At 39.4% G+C, this 20,837-nt stretch overlaps 1 long non-coding RNA gene across 1 annotated transcript in view; it reads right to left on the bottom strand.

Annotated features, from left to right (window-relative positions):
• Positions 1-18,417, bottom strand: part of LOC149503261 (uncharacterized) — a 92,088-nt gene extending 73,671 nt beyond the window's left edge. Inside the window, exon 1 of the long non-coding RNA XR_016325631.1 lies at positions 18,361-18,417. This is a non-coding gene — a long non-coding RNA (uncharacterized LOC149503261). The remainder of the gene's footprint in view (positions 1-18,360) is intronic.
• Positions 18,418-20,837: the final 2,420 nt, after the last annotated feature.

The following is a 20,837-nucleotide window of genomic DNA, read 5'->3' as shown; positions in this document are numbered from 1 at the left end:
TACAAACACAGCAGACATGCGAGAGAAAGAGAAGGAAAATCTTGATACAAATAGGTAAAGCAAAATCAATGTACCATTTTCTCCTCCTTCTACTTCTCCTTTGCTCGTCAACCGATTTTCTTTTATTATTATTATTTTTCAAGAATGGTAGGGTTATACCCTATCATTCTTGAAGGGCCAACAGAAGCTATAGAGTATAAGCGTGAAAGACACGAACAAAAAAACAAACATTCCAAAAAACACAGGATAAAATCCGAACATGTCATACCTTTAATTATGATTGTAAAATGTATTAAATAATTTATTTGTGTTAATATATTTTAATATATTAAATCATAATATTTTGTGTATACTGCAAAATTAAATAACTTTAAAAATAATAATGAGAAATCACCTATCTTCGGTATAAATTAATAATGTGTAAATCAGAGTTTTTTGTTGTTAAGCAATCTGTTTCGGGCACACAGCTTTGCACAATCATACATCTTCACAGTTTCTACACAAATCTTTTGAAGTATCATAAAATGGATAAAGTTCGAAACGAGTTTTAAGTGGCTCTCGGCTACGCTAAGAACTTGTATCGCCCCGCCATAGCGTATCTCGTTTAAAACACGGCTATACAATAATACAGCAAATTCAATGTGTACTAGAGGTCCCGCAGTAGTCGAAATTCGACTATAATTAATTGGAAATGTAAGTTTGTACACTATTATGATTGTATTTTATACTTCTATAATCACAAATTTAGCCATGAGTACACTATAAAAAATATTAACAAGACAAACAATATTTAATCTATTCTCAATTCGACAACAGACGTCAAGAACAAAAGTTTGACAATAAATAGTATGCATACGTGTGTGCGTCAAATACATGGTATGTAGTGTGTGTAATGTTTTCTTTATTGATTTAATGTATCTATTATGCATTATTTTAAAAAAATATTAGCATTGTGCACTTCTTCTCTATATTCTCTATAAGTGTGGAAAATTTCATACACCTCCGTCCGCGCAATTTTCGTAAAAAGGGATACAACGTTTTTGCTTCACGTATTAATATATAGATGCCTTCTTATGTTCCAAAATAACAAAGAGGTCAACACTCGGAACCCAAAAAAAAAACTTACGAAATTTATTATATACTACAAATATAACACATATTATATTCTACACAAGTACACGTAAATGATCTACAAGCTTTGTACACTTTACATTTCTGTCCTGCAGAATGTCATATTACTGAATTTGTGACAAAGCCAGCAAATTAAATTTATTTTTCCGTTGAAGAAGCTGAATATAATAGTTTCGACCATAGATGCAATCTTTTGATACACAATTTTATCAGTTCAGCTGAGTTTTTCGGCAGATCTTCTCAGTGGGTTGCGATTCCGATTCGGTAGTAGATTCATTCGCGATGCAGTAGCTCTTGAGTTGTTACATCTCCTTTAGAGGCGCTCGGGCAGCTGTTACCAAATCCCATACCTCCAGCTGAACCTTTGCTCGCCTACCTGTTCTGGTAAAATTGGAAAGGCCTTCGGGCCACCAAAAATCCTCACTTAATAAAAAACAACCTTATCATAAAAAAGACATGCGATGAATTAATATTTTTTATTGCTCAAAACCGAATGTAATACTCACTGAAAGTAGTGCTAATTATATTTTCACAAAATAAAACCGTGTTCGATGTAAATCCAACATTTTCTATTTAAAAACCAACCTCATTAGTGTCTGATTTCATGCTGATACCAATTTAGCTTTAATTAAAACATAAGTTTCTATAATTTCTGTTTTGGAAGACACGATTATATTAGATAAATTAGAGATTTTATTAATGAGACTTATATAACTTATTTAATTCTAAATTCTCAAATGAAATTTGTTGAAAGTTTTAGTCTGTTTGGTCGCATGTGTAGGCGGCATCATCCACCCACTACCTGCTATTTCGGTCGCGAATTAATTATGTTGTCTGAGATGTTTCACATTACTCAAAACCCATAATTTTGCCGTTTTTCTATCATAACAGAGAACTGATTCAATTATAAAACTTTATTTATTATAAAAAAAGAACACAATATTCCTAACCTAAAAGTACATGTTATTATCCGCAACATGCTTCGTCAGATTACAGAAATAGAGTTATCAGCAACATGCTTCGTCAAAAATGTACATTCTTGGAACGGTGTTCCTTATCGCACGTTACCGGCAATATGCCGAGAATGTGAATTTTTTTAAAATAGTTGACATAAAATAGTGATATAATTTTTTCACTAACATTCCAGAAATTTATCAGCAATGCCAACTTTATTCGCATTTCATAACATTCGCATGATTCGTGTCATTGTTTTATACCGACTCTTTATTTTTTACTCATTCTAATCATTACTTCATTAATTAAATTAAACGCAAACAAAAAAGAATTACGTCCCAACCGAATTCACAAGACATTTCTCACCTTTTTTTTTAAATATCCAATTTTACATACCTGAACAACAATTATCGCTCATAGATTTCTGTAATACGACGCCGCTACCTGCCACTGTGCGGCTTTAGATATAAAATTATCGGTCATCCCCCATAGACACAGCCCACTGAGTTTCTCGCCGGATCTTCTCAGTGGGTCGCGTTTCCGATCCGGTGGTAGATTCTGCGAAGCACTGCTCTTGCTAGGGCCAGTGTTAGCAACACTCCCGGTTCGAGCCCCGTGAGCTCACCTACACTTTAAGGCGAAGCGGAAATAGCCTCTTAAGGCTATCAGCATAGGTAGGAGGAAAAAAAACGGCCACCTTTCTTCCAAAAATATATGACACTGGATAATAATAGCCTCTCTGCTATCTAGTTAAAAAGCAGCCCCGGATACAAAACAGAAATGTTTCACCATAACACCGGCTACTACTCGTAATAATATATTGTCAAACCGAAAAATCGCTCCATATCATATGAAATATCAAGTCAATTCGCACCGATACGTTATATTCAATGATTCAATTAAGCAGTTGTCAGAGCATTTCACCACTGAAAATCCGTGAACCTGTATTTGTGAATACCTATTCCTAACTCCGTGATTGATGACAGCATGTCGGCCATTAGGCTTTCGCACAGATTAGGCCTTCGATGGCTCCGGTACAAGAACGGAAAACCGTATAGAATAACAGACTCGCTTATTTTACACTTTAAATAATTTAGAATACTTAACAGTCATCACGTATTTTTGTGAAATCGTTTGAGGTAATTTCGACTAGCACAATGCCCGTGACAAGCCTATATATAATGGGCATTGAAATTATCTATGTATATGTACTTGCAAACGTTATAATGCAGACTTTGAAATTGAATGCTTTAAGATAAAACCTTAAGAATTAAACTGCCATTTAGAGTAACTAGAGTAACAATAACGATACAGTTGCATTAGCAAAAAAACGGACGAAAATTCGATCTCTATTAACATATTTATTCACTGTACTAGGTTCATATTTGAAGTTCACGCGTCGTCGGATCGTCAGATTAATTTACTGCCATTTCACTTAACCGTCAACTTTGTTCGACTTTTTTGTAGCCTTTGGTGTATTGAGAAAGTTAGTTTCGTGCCCGCTCAAATGAGAAGTTTTTTTTAAGGAAGGCTAAAAAATTATTTATTATTTCAAGTATTATGAAACTTTTTACTGGTAGTAGGACCTCTTATAAGTCCGCATGGGTAGGTGCCACCGCCCTGCCTATTTCTGCCGTGAAGCAGTAATGCATTTCGGTTTGAGGGGTGGGGCAGCCGTTGTAACTATACTTGAGTCCTTAGAACTTATATCTCGAGTTGGGTGGCGCATTTACGTTATATATGTCTATGGGCTCCAGTAACCACTTAACACCAATTAGGCTGTGAGCTCGTCTACCCATCTAAGCAATATAAAAAAAAACTTCGGGTATTTGTCATATACTCTTGGGTGTTTTCGATGACTACACTTACATTTGTTTTTAATTTTTATTTATCGTTTAGACAAATGAGCGAGCTTAGGGCCATCTAGTGCTATCTTCATACTGGAGTACGTCTCATTTACGCTGTTATCGTTATTTTAATCTAAGTTGACAATTATAGTGAATTGTAGTCCCATCTTTTATATCGGAACGCATTATTTCTTACTGGTAGAAATAGACAACGGTCTCACAATACCAATATGAATCTTATGAAATCAGTAACAGTATTCAAACATTAATATGATGTTGGAAGAAACAAGAAGACTAGCTGAAGCTCCAAGCTAGAGAGAGAGAGAGAGAGAGAGACAGAGAGCGAGTGAGAGAGAATATAATTTATTACCCGTCAAACACAATTAACATTGATAATCAGTCAACAGACAGCTATAATTGACATCATTTCATTTTTTTAACATACTCATATTATTATCTTAATTGATACTAGATTCAAAATAAACAGACCCATATAATTTATTTTATGGAAATACGATAGTTTTCATTCATGAATTTGGCTTAGAATTGCGTTTCATTCTAAATAGACGTAAGCGCCAAATGACGTCACGTTTACGAAACACTGCTCTTTAGACAGCTTTGCTTTGTAAAAAAAATATATTTGACAGCTGACATGACATTCACGACTAGCAATTTGTCAATTGTACAATAGGCGGTCTTATCTCTACAAAGCGATCTCTCCTAGACAAGCGCTTTTATCTACAGAAATTCTGAAGAAGATACAATAGGCTATTAGTTAAGTTTTTTTTGTTTTTTATTTATTGCTTAGATGGGTGGACGAGCTCACAGCCCACCTGGTATTAAGTGGTTATTGGAGTCCATAGACATCCACAACGTAAATGCGCCACCCACCTTGAGATATAAGTTCTAAGTTCTCACGTATAGTTACAACGGCTGCCCCACCCTTCAAACCGAAACGCATTACTGCTTCACGGCAGAAATAAGCAGGGTGGTGGTACCCACCCGCGCAGACTCACAAGAGGTCCTACCACCAGTAATTACGCAAATTATAATTTTTCGGGTTTCATTTTTATTACACGATGTTATTCCTTCACCGTGGAAGTCAATCGTGAACATTTGTTGAGTACGTATTTCATTAGAAAAATTGGTACCCGCCTGAGATTCGAACACCGGTGCATCGCTCAACACGAATGCACCGGACGTCTTATCCTTTAGGCTGCGACGACTTAGTAATAACTTACAAATACTATATGCACTAATGTTTCGATTACTAAAGCGATAGCCGAGAGCTAGAAGATTTTAATAATAATAAAATCTCTCGCAGTCATCCAAGTATAATGACTCGTTCCAGTATATCTTGTTTGAAAGCCATTTACAACCCACCCCACGACTTAATTTTTTGTCCATAGCACACCAACTAACAAAAATATTCTTTAAGGGAATCAATTTAAGGTCTCTTTTGATTTATTTTCAAAGTAGAATTTTGTTTTCGGAAAATGTCCTTGTAGGGATCCTTTTTTTGGAACAAAAGAGCTTTTCACTGGACGTTTTCAGTGTCAGCATGTAACGAGGAGCTTGAAACGTTTCGATGTAATTAAGAGGATGTTAATGAGAAATCTTTAGGCTGAGCGACATTCATATTCAAAAGAAATGTATAGAAATTTTTGGCCTTTTCATAGTGAATGGTTTTATGGCTCAAGGCTAGTGTAGATCATACGGGCCGACATACGGAATAAGAGATATATCGCAATAAAATGATAAGAAGTTATCTGTAATTAAAATATTTTCATATTTTTGACTTTTTTTTTAAATTTTATGACCTGGTAACTGAGACCTTTAAGTCATGTCTTATTTTAATTTATATTATTAATATTTTTATGAAAAATGATATTATGGAGTGAAATGAAATGAAGATGATTAATTTGAGACACTAATCAACTGGGATGAAATTAAATGAAATGAATTGAGATGATATGGGATGAAATATAATCTTAGTAAAATGGTGGTCATTTACTAAGATTTTTTCAGTGGACTTTTTGGAGGATCCCGAGAAGTTACGTTTCATTTTCCCACATTTGCGCACTTTCACAGATATTAAACAGTTAATAAACCACCATTATTACACATTTAAACCCGAAGAAACACTAAATAGACAAAATAAAACAAATCACACAACTTCACTCCTCGCATTCCCGCCAAAAAGTTCTCATATTTTTGACAGTTCTTATTGACATAGGTTACATTTAACATTGTTGGTAAATGTACGTGATAAAGAAAAAAAAGATGTGTGGTGTCGTGGGACACCGGATAGGAACGAAGTTCCTTATTATAAAAATATTAATTTTAAGTTCTATTCGAGGTATAAAGAAAATAAAACTGGAGGTTTCGCAACAACCCACGGCCATTCGGTAACGTGCGAACTTATTGTGGTGCACTTCATTCACGGTTGTTTGCATAAGAGTAAGTGTATTGCGCAAACGAACGCTCTGAGATCGTGGTCAATGAATGATAAAAAAATATGTAATTTTTTGTACGTTATTACAAAGTTAAGTCGTACACCGTGTGCATTACTAATAAAAATCTTACGTTACGGACGTTTTTTCGCGGTTAGGGTACCCCTCCGCATCGTCCCATAAGAAACTTCGTTCCAAAAACTTAGGATTCAGTATTTCCTTTCTCTTTTTCGATGTAGGCTATTTCAAAATAAGTTAAGTAATAAGTATCGTTATATTACGAGTATTATTATTTTACAAAATACATCAGCAACTTTCGCTCATACGTGTGTTTCAAATATACATGAAAATAACTACAGTCTCATTTATGTAACAATACGGACACCGACGACATAATTTTAATAAACACAGATGAAAACTTTTCCTAAAGAGTCAACAAGAAGTGTACCAAGTATCAAGACAATCGCAGAGACAATCCCAGAAGCAATGCTCGCTCAGCCTAACGAATGAAATAAAACACAGATATATTTATACGTACATTATTTTTAATTATTTCACCAATGCACTATATTTCACATATTTCGCACAAGTCCTAAAGACGGCGCTTGTTAAGGTATAAACAAATTTCAAATATCTATTGCATAGTAGATCTCTCATTTTCGTCTATACGCGCTATTTTCTTAGAGTATGCGGCGTGGTACGGGACCCCTATTATCGTGGCTGCCTCAAACAATATCTCCGACCGAGGCGACAAGGCCCGAACACCGACAAAGCCGACGTCGCCCGAAACATGTCTGATCCAGATTCTCCGGAGAGCTATAGTTCGAAGTACAACTTAACCTATAAACACAACACACTGAGTGTTTCGCCAGACCTTCTCAGTGAGCCGCGATTTCGATGCGGTTGTAGATTCAACGAAGCTCTTCCTAGGGCTAGTGTTAGCTAGGGCTAGCAAGTCTTTCCAGATTGAGTCCCGTGAACTCATCTACCAAGCCACGCCACGCTAGAATAGCCCTTAAGCTACCAGAGATTTAATAGGGGGAAATTGCGTGTTATCGCAACTAAAAGAAACTCCTCAAAGCACCTTCATAAAGATCTGGACTGGATATTCTCATTTATTTTTATTATCATAAACGGTTTATTTATCTGTAAGAGTATTTACTCAAGCATCATCTGTTTTATTGATTATAAGTTGATGTCGATAAACGAGCAAGAGATTAGAAAGCTCGGACAATGCTATTCTCAATTTGAAACGTCAAACAAAAGGTTTCTACAACGGAATTGTGAATTTTTATAACCTAAAAGCCATCTTCGAAGGAAACGAGACTTAAAATATTAAACAACTCACAAGAACAATAAGTAAGTATCAACGCAACAATGGAACCGATGGCTTAGCAGCTTAAGCCATAGGCTTTTAAATTTGAGGGGCGCGTGTTTGTTAAACAAAATTGCAACGCCTCGTTGTCGATACCAATTTATTATATGAAAAATTGTACGTTGCATTTGAAGCATTCTGATATTATTATGACTGATGTCTGTATTTAATTTCTTGGATGTAGAATTCACATATAATTTTCATTATTCGTTTTGGGGAAGCTTAACGACAGAGAGAAGATCTTCCACCGAGCGGGTGATATTGCTCCGGACGTCGTTGGGTCTTCGTGTCCCCTTACGGGGGCACGGATCTGGCCTCGAGGCAATCCCCTCTGCCCGGGCTTGAACTCCCTGCCTAACGAGGCAGGGGTGATGTTTGTTGCCTGTTGGTAGTTGATTAGTAGGTGATGAGCTGGTATGAGAAGGTAATGATATTTCGTAGGTTTAATTTTTGATGTGGGAATGATGATGATGATCATGGTGACTGATAATGGTCATGCTGTAGGTGATGATGATGACGACGATGATGATAATGATGATAATGAGGCGGGTCTACTCCCATGAAGTAGGGGAGGGATGGACGACCCTCATACCTTCGTTCTCTAGTCTTCGTTCTTCATTCTTCCCTTTTCTTCTTCCTCTTCCTCCTCCTACCCAGCCGCCGCCGCTCCACCCGCCGTCGTCAACCATCTGCAGTCCCCCCGTGAAGTTGTGTGTGTGTGTGTGTTTTTTTTTTTTTTTTCCATTGATGGTTGTCCAAAAATTCTGGGTCCCACAGCAATGGGGTTTTTTTTTTTTGTATTATATTAATACACAATGTTGGTCTTAGCGGCTATTCTATGGACTAAAAAAAGGGGGAGATGAATTTGCGGATTTGCGACGCCGCCGGCGATGGGAGATCAGCCTTCCAGGACACTTGCAACCAGTATGGCAATACAGTAACCTAGGTTACTCCGAACGTTGTTGTTCGGAACTTGTATATAGGTATGCGCTTTATCTTGAAAATGTCGTAAGCGAGATTCAGGCATCTGTCAATTATCTTGCGTTGTATGATGGCTACCCGCCACATTCGTAATAAGTATTTATGCTTAACTTATTCAATTATTGTTTTTAATTTTTCATATTTCTTTCATTTCATTCGTTTCATTCCTTTCGTTCCTTTCATTCTTATTTATTTATTGCATAAATGTATGAACTAGCTCACGATTCACCTGGTGTCGAGTGGTTACCGAAGCCCATATACCATACAATTAATAATGTTATATATGTATATTCTGATGTGAGGCGTTAATTACAGTTAAGGCTTACTCAGAAGGATAGCTCAAAATAGGATTACCAATTATACAAATTATATCCTTGAAATCTATGATCCATTGATCATTGTGCAATTTGAGATGGGACAAGGTAATATAAGGCTTGAGTCATGCTCATTTACGTTCCGGGTCGACGGTGTATCGCGTTCCGACTCGGCAGGCTGGTTCTGGCCCAGCGGGGTATCCCGGAACACCAGGGGCATCGCCCGGGCGGCCTGGTAGGGCGGCCGTACCGCGGAGACCGACGTCGTTGGTCGTCGACTAACGCCTCGACGACCCGTCGGTCGGGCGTCCTCGGGGTGATGCCGCGTGTCTGGTTCTAGTGTTGACTGCGGGAACCCCCCTACTCTGACCGGGTTTTGACCCCGGACGGAGATCGGACGTCGGGTGTAAGAGTGCAGGGGAGTCGATTAGTGGGTGGGCCCTAAAATTCCCTGGGCCCGCGGTCTGCTCTCAACACCTGCAGATCGCTGAGTCCCACATACCCCGCGCGCCCCCTAGGCGCGGGGACCTCGTAGGAGGCTGGGCAACCGGCCAGAAAAAAAAGTGCTCATTTAAGTTACTTTTATAACGATTTTCTTCGATTTTCGAACTTTCATACGATTTCTCAATACTCAAGCATATTTGCAAACAGACCGCGAAGGATCGCATCCTATGGAAAGCAATCTTAGGAACAATGAACATGCAATGCGCTTTCTTAAATGACCCTTGATGCATTGTAGTTGAGCTTATCTTTTGTTTCTGGCTGAGTGCTCTGTCATTGTCTTCCGCTTTTGAGGTAGAAAATCGAAATCTAAATGCATATGTCTTCCAATACATTCTAATGAAACTTGCGGTCCAATCCAAGACAATAATTTTTTTCATGGGTTTACAACAGTTCGGCTGGTCGGAGGGTGTGGCCAGGAAATACCCAAACAAATAGACAACACAACTTGAATACCGTCACCCACCTTGAGGTATGAAGTTAGAGCCTCAACTATAAATTACATAAATGACAATCTGGCCCACAGCGCGAAAGAGAAGGCTGACCTTCTGGTCAAACTCTTCGCCTCGAACTCGACTGTGGACGACGGGGGTGCCACACCACCGAGCATCCCCCGGTGTGATAGCTCCCTGCCGGATATCTGCTTCACACAATGTGCAGTCAGGCGGGAGCTCCGACTCCTGGACGTTCATAAGTCGAGTGGGCCAGACGGCATCCCCGCAGTGGTTCTGAAAACGTGCGCCCCTGAGCTGACACCTGCGCTAACGCGTTTGTATCGCCTCTCTTATTGCACTAACAAGGTTCCGTCTTCATGGAAGACTGCTCATGTCCACCCTATCCCCAAGAAGGGTGACCGGTCGGACCCATCGAGCTACAGGCCTATCGCGATAACTTCCTTGCTTTCCAAGGTGATGGAGCGAATTATAAATACACAACTCCTGAAGTATCTTGAAGATCGCCAGCTGATCAGTGACCGACAGTACGGTTTCCGTCACGGTCGCTCAGCTGGCGATCTTCTTGTATACCTTACTCACAGGTGGGCTGAAGCCTTGGAGAGCAAGGGCGAGGCTCTTGCTGTGAGCCTTGATATCGCGAAGGCCTTCGACAGGGTCTGGCATAGGGCACTTCTATCGAAGTTACCATCTTACGGAATCCCCGAGGGTCTCTGCAAGTGGATCGCTAGCTTTTTGGATGGGCGGAGCATCACGGTCGTTGTAGACGGTGACTGTTCTGATACCATGACCATTAACGCTGGCGTTCCACAAGGTTCGGTGCTCTCCCCCACGCTTTTCATCCTGTATATCAATGACATGCTGTCTATTGATGGCATGCATTGCTATGCAGATGATAGCACGGGGGATGCGCGATATATCGGCCATCAGAGTCTCTCTCGGAGCGTGGTGCAAGAGAGACGATCAAAACTTGTGTCTGAAGTGGAGAACTCTCTGGGGCGAGTCTCCGAATGGGGTGAATTGAACTTGGTTCAATTCAACCCGATAAAGACACAAGTTTGCGCGTTCACTGCGAAGAAGGACCCCTTTGTCATGGCGCCGCAGTTCCAAGGAGTATCCCTGCGACCTTCCGAGAGTATCGGGATACTTGGGGTCGACATTTCGAGCGATGTCCAGTTTCGGAGTCATTTGGAAGGCAAAGCCAAGTTGGCGTCCAAAATGCTGGAAGTCCTCAACAGAGCGAAGCGGTACTTCACGCCTGGACAAAGACTTTTGCTTTATAAAGCACAAGTCCGGCCTCGCATGGAGTACTGCTCTCATCTCTGGGCCGGGGCTCCCAAATACCAGCTTCTTCCATTTGACTCCATACAGAGGAGGGCCGTTCGGATTGTCGATAATCCCATTCTCTCGGATCGTTTGGAGCCTCTGGGTTTGCGGAGGGACTTCGGTTCCCTCTGTATTTTATACCGTATGTTCCATGGGGAGTGCTCTGAGGAATTGTTCGAGATGATACCAGCATCTCGTTTTTACCATCGCACCGCCCGCCACCGGAGTAGAGTTCATCCATACTACCTGGAGCCACTGCGGTCATCCACAGTGCGTTTCCAGAGATCTTTTTTGCCACGTACCATCCGGCTATGGAATGAGCTCCCCTCCGCGGTGTTTCCCGAGCGCTATGACATGTCCTTCTTCAAACGAGGCTTGTGGAGAGTATTAAGCGGTAGGCAGCGGCTTGGCTCTGCCCCTGGCATTGCTGAAGTCCATGGGCGACGGTAACCACTCACCATCAGGTGGGCCGTATGCCCGTCTGCCAACAAAGGCAATAAAAAAAAAATAAAAAAAAAAAAAAAGTTTGTCCATCCCTTAAACTGGAACACAAGACAGTTAATTCTTATCATTTCGTACACGGATTTCTTACACGCTGTTTTAATTTTCTTTGTACATAAGTTCATAACAAGACAGCAAGTAACATACAACACTTGAAAACAAAAGCGGGCCATAGTCTCCATTCAATGTCACTTAGCCCTCTTTCGCTTGAGGCTGAGAAATCATAAGCCTAATTCTTTCACGTAATTTTGTCTTAACAAGAAAACACTTAAAATATGCTATCGAGACATCGGCTTCATTTCTCAAGATGAGCGCCGGCATTTAAGTTATGATGTCCACAAGCTCAAGTCTCTCAACATCAGATCGGACGTGAGCTAATCACTCGCCTACAAACAGATAAGCCCGGTAAGTTAGCGCTAGTACTTCTCAAGAGTTTGGCTCATCTTTGAATCGGTATTATAGCTTACTTTCAAAAAGAATAATTTTAAATTGATTACAAATATATTAAAAAAATTACGTTCCTTCTATTCATTCCTGATCCTCGTGACGCAAATTATAGATTGCCTCTAATAATAGATTTTAGTCGCTTGGCTGGTAGTAAACTGGGTCCGCTTACGTCAATAAAATAATGGTAACTATGCCCACTTTCATTAGGTTACTTATACAAAGAGTGTCAGATGTCAGTTTAAGCTTGTAAAGATTATTCTAGATGCGAAAAAATATTATACACGCACCCTACCAAACTTTATCATATTATTAAATAAACCGGCCATTTTCAGTACTTTTACATTAATCATTCCAACAAATCAGCTCTCAGTTTTCATTCAACATGACAGGTTAACAGTCTTTTTGAAAATTTTAAGCACACATTATAACGTGCCATAAATATGAATAGCCCAGCTCCATCGACATGCCCGCGATTATAAATTATAACTGTTTATCGTAGAAGCTTTTGTTTTTTTTTCGATACAGTGCTTGGCTATGTTCCAGATAATCTTGGACGTGTGTATTAAATACCTATCAACGGATAGATAGATTAAAATAAACACTCCTTAATTTATTTTAATATCTAATAAATGTAGACTAAATTAAATGACTTCAGCCATGTATAAACAGATACGTTTTGGGAATATTTCAGAAAATCTAAAATATGGGAATATTTTTAATTCGTTGACCTTTGATTATCATCGCCCTGGTTCTCCTTGCCACGGTGCCCATACTTAGGTTCGATCTCAGACTTACATATACAGGACTTACAACAACATACCATTTTACAATACATTATAATATACTATCGACACATCACGCAATTAATAATATTAGTACAATTAGTAAATCAGAGGCCTAGCTATAAAGACAACGTCACAGAAGGCGAGGGAAAGCGGGACAGAAAAACATGTTAAAAGTACCATATTTTTATTCGTGTTGAGCGATACACCGGTGTTCGAATCTCAGGCGGGTACCAATTTTTCTAATGAAATACGTACTCAACAAATGTTCACGATTAACTTCCACGGTGAAGGAATGACATCTCTATGTATAAAAATGCATTGCTGTTCGTTAGTCTCGCTAAAACTCGAGAACGGCTGAACCGATTTGGCTAATTTTGGTCTTGAATTATTTGTGGAAGTCCAGAGAAGGGTTTAAATAGTAAAATAATTTTGTTTTTCCTTTGATGTGTCCCCCCGTCGGTCTTTTATTTATCGATTGAGGCACTACGAAGTCTGCCGGGTCAGCTAGTCGTGTGATAAAAATTAAACCCGCAAAATTATAATTTGCGTAATTACTGGTGGTGGGACCTCTTGTGCATCCACGCGGGTAAGTACCACCACCCTGCCTATGCCGTGAAGCAGTAATGCATTTCGGCTTGAAGGGTGGGGCAGCCGTTGTAACTATACATGAGACCTTAGAACTTATATCTCAAGGTAGGTGGCGCATGTACGTTGTAGATGTCTATGGGCTCCAGTAAGCACTTAACACCAGTTGGGCTGTGAGCTCGTCCACCCATCTAAGCAATAAAAAACAACAAAATGCTTTATATAACAGGTTGCAAAGTGTGGTTTGGACACTAAGCTTGTTTATATACATATATATTTATATGTATTATATATTAATTAGTAAATCAGAGGCATAAAGATAGAGACAAAGTCATAGAGGGCGAGGGATAGTGGGACAGGAAAAAATGTTAAATTTACCATGTTTTTTTCTATAAAACAGATTGCATGTTGTATTTTGGGTACTAATGTTGTTTATATATAATACATATATTAAATCAATAATAAAGTAAGAAACTTCAGCTTTATCAAGTATAATGGAGAGTAAAAATATAGATAATGAAAAACAATTCAACGGCATAATTTTGATATTTTCTTTTATAATAATAATGTATTAGAATTTTCCTTTTTTCATTTTATACTTACAAGAATCACTGTCGTCTCCGAAACAGCTCAATTCAAAGTGGGTGCAACGGTTGTTATCATGGGAATTCTCACGTTTGTAGTCAGGACAACTATTATTCGGTCCGGGACGAGTCCTCACATCCGCAGAACATTTCCTCCGCGTACCGTCATTAGGGCACGTCGTAATAACCCACTTCGCACCTTAGGCACGTCTTGAGGTACATTAACAGCGACATTTCTAGTTAACACATACCATTTAATCCCGAAACTACGAGTATTCAAAAAGAATTCGAATCACATTTAATTTTTAGGGTTCTGTATTAAAGTTGGATGAAAATTTACTTTTATCAGTCTGTGGCAACCATTTTGTTGGACTATTGGCATTTAAGCCTAAAGATTAAAACGGCGGATAAACTCTTATCCAATCAGACTTGGTGTGCAAATCGAACAGATAGGAAAAAAAACTATTCAAGCAAATATGTAGCTAAGACGTGTTCACGATTGACTTCCGCGATTAAGAAATAAAATATATTTTTTAAGAATTTAATGAAATCCGTAAATTGTACATATTTACGTAAATCATAGTAGGGTTGGTATAGAGGCATATATAGTAGGCATAGAGGACTCCATTGAGCGGTTGGTGGTGCAAGTGAAAGTTGAGGGCAAAAGATCTCGCGAACGATCTCCAACACGATGGACCGACCTCATAAAAGTGACTCATACCAAACATAAATGTGCCCCACGGCGTCGCATCGCGAGAGCATCGGTGTCGTAAAACTCGAATGATACATGACCACGAGCACTCTGTCAAGAGTGTACGACTAGGAAGAAGAAGTAGGGTAGGTAGGACGTGTGCACAGGAAGGCAGGAAGGTGCCGTAATCCTGCTTCTACCTACTCCTACTATACGCTCTAGGTTAAAGTTGAGAAACCTGTTAAACCCTAATATTGCGACTTAAAACTTGTGTCTCAATATGGGTTTGGCATTCAAGTTGTGATGTGAGCCTAAGTACTCGTCCAAGCATCTTGTGTACTAAATAATAATTTATGAAAGCAAATTTTCATCAGTATCAAACTTGAATATGTTATAAAAAAATTGTATAGTATTTAGGCTTTCCGCTATAATATTAGATCTACATATTATCTTAGAACAAACGTAATATACAGAGGTGCGCAATATGTATAACTGACGCGATATACACCTATGACTGATGTTGAAGAAACAATTCTAATAAAAAAAAAAACATATTTTCTGATACAACGTTTGGTTCGCGCAAAATTACATTACAATTCAATTATGGAAGATGCTCGAGCGCTAATACTTACCCGTTCAAAATAAAACGATCCAGAAATGATAAAGTAATAAGCAAATCGAATAATAATAATAATAATAATAATGTTTTTATTGCAGGTAACCATGACTCATATAAATTGTTAATAAGACTTAGACCTATGTTACCGTTCCGATATCGAGTCGAGGGAACGCGTTCCCGGCCCCGTCACGTCACAGCCGGAGTCCCGCAAGGCTCCGCCCTCTCCCCGTTACTATTTAGTTTGTATATCAATGATATACCCCGGTCTCCGGAGACCCATCTGGCGCTCTTCGCCGATGACACCGTCATCTACTACTCGTGTAGGAAGAAGGCGTTGCTTCATCGACGACTTCAGACCGCAGCCACCACCATGGGACAGTGGTTCCGGAAGTGGCGCATCGACATCAACCCCACGAAAAGCACAGCGGTGCTCTTCAAAAGGGGTCGCCCTCCGAACACCACGCTGAGCATCCCCCTCCCGACTAGGCGCGTCAACACCTCCGCTCCCGCCATTCGCCCAATCACAATGTTCGACCAGCCCATACCGTGGGCCCCGAAGGTCAAATATTTAGGCGTCACCCTCGACAGTAGGATGACATTCCGCCCTCACATCAAGACGGTACGCGACCGCGCCGCCTTCATTCTAGGACGTCTTTACCCGATGATATGTAGGCGAAGTAGAATGTCCCTTAGAAATAAGGTGACACTCTACAAAACTTGCATACGCCCCGTCATGACCTATGCAAGTGTAGTGTTCGCTCACGCGGCCCGCACTCACTTAAAGTCATTCCAAATCATTCAATCCCGTTTTTGCAGGATAGCCGTCGGAGCCCCGTGGTTCGTCAGGAACGTCGACCTCCATGACGACCTGGACTTAGAGTCCACCAGTAAGTATATGCAGTCGGCGTCAATGCGCCACTTCGATAAAGCGGCACGACACGAGAACCCTCTCATCGTGGCCGCCGGTAACTACATTCCCGATCCTGCGGACAGAATGGAAAGCAGTCGACGTCGCCCAAAACACGTCATCTCGGATCCTCCCGATCCACTAACGGTGCTTCTAGTTACTTCAAGCACCGGTCACCGTTCCCATCGAACCCGTCGCTTGCGACGAAGGGCTCGACGAGTTAATTAACTCTCAGACACAGCCCACTGTGTTTCTCGCCGGATCTTCTCAGTGGGTCGCGTTTCCGATCCGGTGGTAGATTCTGCGAAGCACGGCTCTTGCTAGGGTCCGTGTTAGCAACGTCATCAGGTTTGAGCCCCGTGAGCTCACCTACAAAAGTTAGGGTTACGCTGATATAGCCTCTCAAGGCTCTCAGCTTAGGTAGGAAAAAAAAAAAAAAAGACCTATGTTAGTAGTCATATTTACATCACAATGAATTACTGTCGTAACATCCCATGGGAGATGGCACCACAGCGACCCATGTATACACAGTCCAGCCTGCTTACGATCATGCTCAGGATACTGTTGGAGCTGGCCCTCACTCTGCTTACCAGAGATGCACACCTCTTACGCATGGTAGCGTAAAAACAATATATGTGCGCGTCTGCAAACATCCCTGATGCGCTACAAAGGCGGGGCAGCACCACCAGCACCTTAAACGCGTTATTATATTGAATATAAGAAGGGCATTACAAAAACGTTTATAAATTCAAAACAAAAAAAAACAATTAGCCTCTTAGTCTGAGAATCGGTCAACATCTATTATTCATACCCCTAAAGGATAAGAGTGGTTCACCCAAAAAAAAATCTAGAAATAATTTATATGGCAAAACAATGTTTGTCGGGCGAGTTAATGATATTAGTTATATTCATACTAACCGGATTGTGTAAATGCTTCGCTACAGAATGGTCGCACCTACCATGGGTTTACAATGCGCTCCAGTAAATAGGACTGAGCTAAATCTGATTCAAATTTTCAAGGGTAAAAAAACGTAGGTATACTTTGGCTGAGTTGGACTAAGGTGTCATAGAAATAGATGAATCTAAACATTATTATTTATTTTTAATTTTTTAGTTGAATTTTAATTTTTTCAAATATATTTTTTCATATTTAGTTGTAATCGGTCCTTAATAAGTGTACCAAATTTCGAGTTAATCCGACGTTTTGAAGGAGATCAAAATCATGTTCAAAGATTCCGTTACATACATACGTCTGAAGCTAATAAAAGCGTATTCAAAAACCTAAAAGTCGTTCAATCTATAATAGTAAAGTAAACTAACTATTCATTAATTACAATAAATTCCTATGGCACTCACCAACGGATTATGTTCAGTACGCAATTCTCGGTCCAGTCAGTTTCGTTCGATGCTCAGCGAAGCCTGATGCCCCTGTGATGGGATGCTCACCCGTCTATGATAATCGGTTTCAGTAGCTCCTGTTCTAGCGTTCCCCGTGGACTAAATCGGAGCCGTGATAATAACACAGATTAAATGAGACTCAATATTCATATTGAATTATGCGCATATACATACATTATTTTTTTAATACGCTTTTATTAGCTTCAGACGTATGTAATATGTTTGTAACGGAATCTTTGAACACGGATTTTGACCCCCTTCAAAACGTCGGATTAACTCGAAATTTGGTATACTTATTATGGACCGATGACAATTCAATATTTGAAAAACAAATTAAAAAAATTTAAGTTTAACTAAAAAATAAATAATAATTATAATTTAGAGTTAGTTTAGTTTAGAGTAGTTAACTTTTTTTTTATTGCTGAGATGGGTGGACGAGCTAACAGTCCACCTGGTGTCAAGTGGTTACTGGAGCCCATAGACATCTACAACGTAAATGCGCGACCCACCTTGAGATATAAATTCTAAGGTCTCAGTATAGTTACAACGGCTGCCCCACCCTTCAAACCGAAACGCATTACTGCTTCACGATAGTAATAGGCAGGGTGGTGGTACCTACCCGTGCGGACTCACAAGAGGTCCTACCACCTGTCATCATTGATACGATAAAATCATTTGATCATGGAACATTTCATGAAGTTATTTTTGATTATTGCCAATGTAAGCAGAAGAGCATAACGCTAACTAAAGTTGAAGGCTTTATTGCGATGAACGGTGTCTTACAAAGCAATGGAAATATTCTTAGGACATAAAGAAAGAAGAAAGAAAGAAAGAAATAATTTATTCGCCAAGCATAGTGAAAATGAGTTATTACATAAATTAAAAGCAGCGTGTATGCTTTGTTATTATTTGACATGCGAATTTTAGTGCAGTGCATAGTTATAATATTATATAATTTACCATTCATTCATCCATAATTCAATTAATAATAAAAAAATCCATTTATTTTCAATGTCGTCCCTCAGAAAATAATTATTAAAATTAATGTTTACGACTTAATTTGCCTCTTTTTTTTCATTCTTCAGTGAGGAAACGAACAATGTGGCCCGTAGAGCACTCACCGATAGGAACAAAGACGCGTCGGTGCCTAGCCCCATCAAAATTAATATTTGTTTGTACGATTAACTTTAAACTCGATACAACTCTGTTTGGAAACTGTTTATCATAGAGCTTTCAAATAGTGATTTTATTTTGTATATTACCAACTGTTTTAACACACAGAAACATTTACACAACGTATTAATAGAACTAGAGGTCCCGCAGTAGTCGAAATTCGACTATAATTAATTGGAATTGTAAATTTGTACACTCTTATGATTGTATTTTATACTAGCGACCCGCCCTCGCTTCGCTTCGGAAACATTAAAACACACATGAAATCAAAAAAATAAAATAATAATAAAAAAAAAAAGTAGCCTATGTTCATCAGGGACAATGTCGGCTTCTAATGGAAAAAGAATTTTTGAAATCGGTCCAGTAGTTTCGGAGCCTATTCGAAACAAACAAACAAACAAACAAATCTTTCCTCTTTATAATATTAGTATAGATTTCTATAATCACAAATTTTGCCAAGGCTACACTATAAAAAAATATTAATAAACACAAACAATATTTAATCTATTCTCAATTTGACCAGAGACGTCAAGAACAAAAGTTTGACAATAAATAGTATGCATGCGTGTGTGCGTCAAATACATGGTATCTAGTGTGTGTAATGTTTTCTTTATTGATTTAATGTATATTTTATGCATTATTTAAAAAAAAATATTAGCATTGTGCACTTCTTCTCTATATTCTCTATAAGTGTGGAAAATTTCATATTCCTCCGTCCGCGCAATTTTCGTAAAAAGGGATACAAAGTTTTTGCTTCACGTAGATTAAAACGACGCATTAAAAACGTATACTTTTTAAAATCCCACCTTAATGTTCCAATGATAAGGTCTTAGTTTATTTTTTTCGATAACCTACAGAACATCGTAAAGTCCGTTGAGAAATTCTTATCTATTTTCTCCCGAGGAGCTCTGTCTTCCATTACAACGCCTTACCCTTATTATTTCTCTCACAGATTCCGCCTCAACAGGCAAATAAATGGGGATTACTTTCAAATTACTTTGTTACGTAGCTACAAATGTTCGTTGGCACTTTACTATTTAATCGATTGATTGAATCGATATTTCACATTTAAATGAGAGATGAGACGCTTTGTTTAGATTTTATGGTCGTCTTAATTTAAGTTGTATATATAATTTTGCGGTAGGCAGCGGCTTGGCTCTGCCCCTGGCATTGCTGAAGTCTATGGGCGACGGTAACCACTCACCATCAGGTGGGCCGTATGCTCGTCTGCCTAAAAGGGCAATAAAAAAAATATAATTATTGCCTCAATGAATGAATGACGGCCCACCTAGTGTTAAGTGGTTCCTGGAACCAAGAGACGTCATAACGTGAATGTCGTCACCCACCTTGAGACATGAGATCCAGGACCAAGTCACAATTGTTTTTTTTTTTATTGCTTAGATGAGTGGACGCGCTTATGGCTCCTCCTATCCTCCTATCCTACGGCGACCACTCCTGTCGGATCCTTCCGATTCCCTCTCGGTGCTTTTAGCCACACTACGCATCGGTCCTTGTCGGACTCGTCGAAGGATTCGACATGCAGTCTAACCCATAGAAACAACCCACTGAGTTTCTCGCCCGATCTTCTTAGTGGATCGTAATTTCGATCCTGTGACAGATTCAACGAAGCACTGCTCTTGATAGGGCTAGTGTTAGCATGTCCTCTCCGGCTAACCACGTGAGCTCACCTATCAAGCGAGTTATTAAAGTATCCCCTTAGGCTACCAGCGGCTACGTAGGTAAAGAAAAACTGCTCCGCGACCTTTAATTCTGACCATTTATAATCAGGATCGTGGCACCTACCTATGCCTAC

The sequence above is a fragment of the Bombyx mandarina genome, chromosome 03 (genome assembly GCF_030267445.1).
Source record: "Bombyx mandarina strain Sakado chromosome 03, ASM3026744v2".
In the NCBI taxonomy this organism is placed as follows: domain Eukaryota; kingdom Metazoa; phylum Arthropoda; class Insecta; order Lepidoptera; family Bombycidae; genus Bombyx; species Bombyx mandarina.
Note: the sequence above shows the minus strand (reverse complement) of the source record. Positions and strands in the feature narration are given on the sequence as shown.